Below are 5,230 nucleotides of genomic sequence, written 5' to 3'. Positions count from 1 at the left end.
ACTTAAGAACTTGTCCGGTCTATGACTCGCCGAGTTATATGAACAACTCGTCGAGTCCATCTTCAAAGATTAGGAGATTGCTATGGACTCGCTGAGTTTGCTCATACCGCTCGCCGAGTCCCTAGGCTTCCAGGTCCCTTTTCACGTCTAAACCCACAAGGGACTTCCTTCATATCATTTACCCATTAACAGGAAGGGTATGGTGCACAATGGTCACTGACTCGTCGAGTGCCAAGAACAACTCGCCGAGTCCAAGCTTGACCAACTCCATACAGTCAATTTAAATGAGGTCTAACACACCAAAACCATAGATTTGGCCTCCTAATGTCCATTTTATACGTAAAGTTCCAAACTTGATGCACATGCATGGGGTTTTAGCTCAAAAATCCATATAAAGTGTCTTACAATGTGCATGGGGCTCTCATGACCCTAAAGTTGGCACCTTTATGCCATGAGACCCCTCTTAAGGCCCAAATCTGAAGCTAAAGTCCACATAACACTCCTTAAATCCGAAAATGGCTTGAAAAGCCCTAAATGCACCCAAGATCCACATACTAAAGATGAACAACCAAATGAAAGACCAAGGCATGAGCATTTTACCTTGATTAAGCTGAAAATAAACTGAGATTTCTTGATCAACAAGCCCCAAGTCGAATACTCAAGCTCCTCTTCTTCCTATCAAGCTTTACAAGTAAAAAATAAAAGCACCAAAATGGCCTTAACACACACATATACGAATAGGGTTTCGATATGCAGCTCTAGGGGAGTGTTAGGGACAAGGGAGGCCGAGTTAATGTGTTTATATAGGGTGCAAACCATCATATTAGGGTTTTTATCCAAACAACATGGACTCGCCGAGTCAGCCACTTGACTCCTGGGTCCAATTCACTTATACTCGACGAGTTGGGCCACCAACTCGCCGAGTCCCATGCCAAAATGCCAAAATGCTTAATTTAAATTACGTACCAAGAACCAGGTGTTACAAATCTCCCCCACTTAATTTAGACTTCGTCCTCGAAGTCTGCTGCTCGATCCTGAAACAGCTCAGGATAATACTCCATCGTCTCGCCCTCCCACTCCCAAGTCCACTCCGAGCCCTTACGGTGCTGCCAATGAACCTTTACCAGCTCCACTCTCTAGTTCCTCAAATCCTTTGACTTCCTGTCCAGGATCGCCACTGGCCGCTCGATGTAGTTCAGGCTATCATCAACCTGAATGTCCTCTAAAGGTACTACTGCCGAATCGTCCACCAAACGTTTCCGCAACTGAGAAACATGAAAGGTGTTATGAATCTGATTGAGTTCGGCTGGAAGATCCAGTCTATATGCCACCTTGCCCACACGGGCTACAACTCTGAAAGGCCCAAGTTACCTAGGGCCCAACTTGCTCCGCTTCCATAATCGAATGACACCCTTCCAAGGTGACACCTTCAGGAGGACCATATCCCCGACCTGGAATTCCAAGTTAGATCGGCACTTGTTGGCATAACTTTTTTGCCGACTCTGAGCAGTATGAAGCCTGCTCCGGACCTGCTGAATCCTCTCTGTAGTCTTGAGTACCACTTCGGTACTCCCCATAACCCTCTGAACAACCTCACCCCAACATATCGGGGTCCTGCACTCCCTCCAGTACAACATCTCGAAGGGAGGACGGTCAATACTCGTATGATAGTTGTTGTTGTATGAGAACTCAGCCAAAGGAAGGTAAGTATCCCAATTACCTTCGAAGTCTAAGACACACGCCCGCAACATATCCTCCAAAGTCCGGATGGTCCGCTCACTCTGTCCATCTGTTTGCGGGTGAAAAGTGGTGCTAAAATGCAGACGAGTTCCCAGCTCGTGATGGAACTTCTTCCAGAACCTGGAAGTAAACCAAACGTCTCTATCCGAAATCACCGATACTGGCACCCCGTTCCACGCCACCACCTCCCTGATATAAATGTCGGCCAACTTCTCGGCTGAAATACCTTCCTGAATCAAGATAAAATGGGCGCTCTTGGTCAATCGGTCGACGATGACCCAGATCGAATCCACTCCACGCGCGGTTCTGGGAAGCTTTGTGATAAAATCCATCGTGATGTCTTCCCATTTCCACAACGGAATGTCCAACGACTGCATCTTGCCGTGAGGTCTCTGATGCTCGACCTTTACCTTCCTGTAGGTTAAGCACCGCTCTACGTACCAAGCCACATCCCGCTTCATGCAGGGCCACCAATAGTCCAGACGAAGATCCTTATACATCTTCGTCACCCTGGGATGAATGGAGAATCGAGATTTGTGTGCCTCCTCCATCAATACCTGGCGCACACCCCCATGATACGGGACCCACACCTTACGGTGCAAAGTCAATATTCCCTGACTGTCATAGTCAAAGGAGGAAACCTGACCCACAATCCACTCACTCTTCCGATGTTCCTCCTTCATGGCCTCCTGATGGGCCTCCTGAATCCGCTCCAACAGTGGAGTGACCACTGTCATCCTCAGACACATATCCCTGATCGGTGCTGCCTTGCGTGTAAGCGTGTCGGCCATCACATTGGCCTTCCTCAGGTGATAAAGGATCTCGCAATCTTAATCCTTTACCACATCAAGCCGCCGACGCTGCCTCATGTTCAGATTTGGCTGGTCCATGAGATACCTCAGGCTCTTGTGGTACGTGTAAATCGTACAACGAACCCCATAGAGATAATGACGCCAAATCTTTAGGGCGAACACGACAGTCCCCACCTCCAAATCATGCATCGGGTAATTCGCCTCATGAGGCTTCAGCTGCCTCGACACGTAGGCGATGACGTGCCCTCTCTGCATCAGAACTGCGCCCAAACCTGAGATGGACGCATCACAATATACCACAAAACCCTCCATGCCCTCTGGCAGGGCTAAGATTGGCGCCTCGCACAATCTCTGTCTCAGAGTTTCGATTGGGCCTGCTGCTCAGGCCCCAACGAAAGACCACGACTTTCCTCGTTATCCTGGTCAGGGGTACGACTATCTTGGAGAAATCCTACATGAATCTCTGATAGTAGCCGGCTAATCCTTGGAAACTCCAAATCTCAGATGGAGACTTCGGAACTTCCCATCTCATTACGGCCTCTACTTTGGACGGGTCCACTGAAATCCCATCCTTGTTGACGAGGTGCCCAAGGAATTGCACCTCACGCAACCAGAACTTACACTTGGAGAACATAACATACAAGTTCTCCCTCCTCAAAGTCTCCAGAACCTCCCACGGATGCTCCTCGTGCTCCTACTGCATCTTGGGGTAAACCAAGATGTCATCAATAAACACTATCATAGACTGGTCTGACATCGGTCTACGCACGCGGTTCATGAGATCCATGAACGCGGAAGGAGCATTAGTAAGCCCAAAAGGCATCACCACGAACTCATAGTGTCCATAGCGTGTCCGGAACGCCGTCTTCTGTACATCCTCCTCTCTGACCCTCATCTGATGATATCATGAGTGCAGATCAATCTTGGAGAACCAAGATGCTCCTGCAACTGGTCAAAGAGGTCATCAATCATCGGGAGTGGGTAACGGTTCTTCATCGTTACCTTATTCAGCTCCCGGTAATCTTTACACATCCGATGCGACCCATCCTTCTTCTTCAAGAACAAAATCGGGGCTCCCCAGGGAGACCTACTCGGTCTAATGAATCCTTGTCTAACAGCTCATGCAGCTGTATAAACAACTCCTGCATCTCAGGAGGAGCCAGCCGATACGGTGCCTTGGCTATCAAAGTCGCACCTGGGACTAGGTTGATCCTGAATTCCACCTGCTTCTCTGGAGGTATCCCAGGCAACTCCTCGGGGAATACGTCCGTAAAGTCACGCACCACAGGCACTGTTGGATATAGTGTCTAAGTCCATAACTTTATTTGGTATGAACTTGACCCGACCCAGCATGGTCCATTTGGGTTGCATGGCTTTGCAATACTTGGATAGACTAAATGAGAGAATAAGGTACTTATGATTATTAATATATTATAAGTTCTAATATATTAATAATAGTATTATTTAATTAGTATTTGATCAAGTATTAATCTAGTATTAATTTGGTGATCAAAGTGAAACTAATTAAATATGCAAGGGTTGATTATGACAATCATAAATTCTTTTATGGTGGATTAATGATCCCTGGTTTATGGGTTATGGATGTAACCATTTGGAGCTCCATGGATAGTCCATTGGAGTTACAAACCCATGGGTCATGAGAAATGAAGAGTCATGATAATTATGGGTCTTCTTAATGAAACCCTAATTGTGACACCACTATAAAAGGAACCCTTTGGCTAGTAAAATCGGACCTAAGAGGTTACTAGAGAGGGAATAACCGATTTTGAGTGCTACAAGTATTCTCTCAAGTTATTCCAAGTTTTGTGGTGTTGTGTGAAGCATTTGAGGCACAACATTTGGGGTGCTAGGCTCACAAAGTCTTGAAGGAATCCAAGCAACAACAAGGTATGTATTTCTACTAGTTTTATGTTTTATGTAATCCCCATGCTATACTAGTTAGGAAATAACCTTGAAAAAGAAATTTGCATGTATATAGAGAAAACATAGATTCAAGGTTATTAGGGTTGCATGTACACTTAGGAAGTGTTAGAATGCTTAAAACCCATCAGTGGTATCAGAGACTAGGATTGTTTTCTGTATACTTGATGCAAAACTGCTTGAAAAACGAAAATTCTGCATTCTGACAACTGTACTCGCCGAGTCCATGGGGAGGACTCATCGAGTCCATGAACAAATTCATCCTACTCGCCGAGTAGGATCGAGCTGGGCAGATTTTTCAAGTTTTTGTTGCTAGAAATGGATTAGAATCATTATCCCAATCTGTTTTGGACTTGTAAAATCTATTTTTGAAAATGATAATGATTATGTTAATCCATTTTACATGACTTTTAACAATTTCAAAGTATTATATATGTTTATATGATTTCTTGAAATTGCTTGACATGAATTTGTGTTCTAATGAGTTTTAGAAGATCATAGGAATTATGTGTAACCACCATGTGTGTTTAATTCTTGATCTTAATTGTATTGATGGTGTCCATAACTTGTCCTCAAGTTATGGATAACCGAAGGTCACTTCTTTAATTTGTGTTTAAAGAACTAAAGAGGTTTCATAAAATGAAGAGTCTTCATTTTTATGAACCAATAAAACTCATAAGTTACAAAATTGAAGAGACTTAGAATAGTTTCAATTCTTGCCCTCAAGATTTGGAATT

Source organism: Lactuca saligna, chromosome 8, assembly GCF_052625555.1.
Source record: "Lactuca saligna cultivar CGN05327 chromosome 8, ASM5262555v1, whole genome shotgun sequence".
NCBI classification, from domain to species: domain Eukaryota; kingdom Viridiplantae; phylum Streptophyta; class Magnoliopsida; order Asterales; family Asteraceae; genus Lactuca; species Lactuca saligna.
This window is presented reverse-complemented; position numbering follows the sequence as displayed.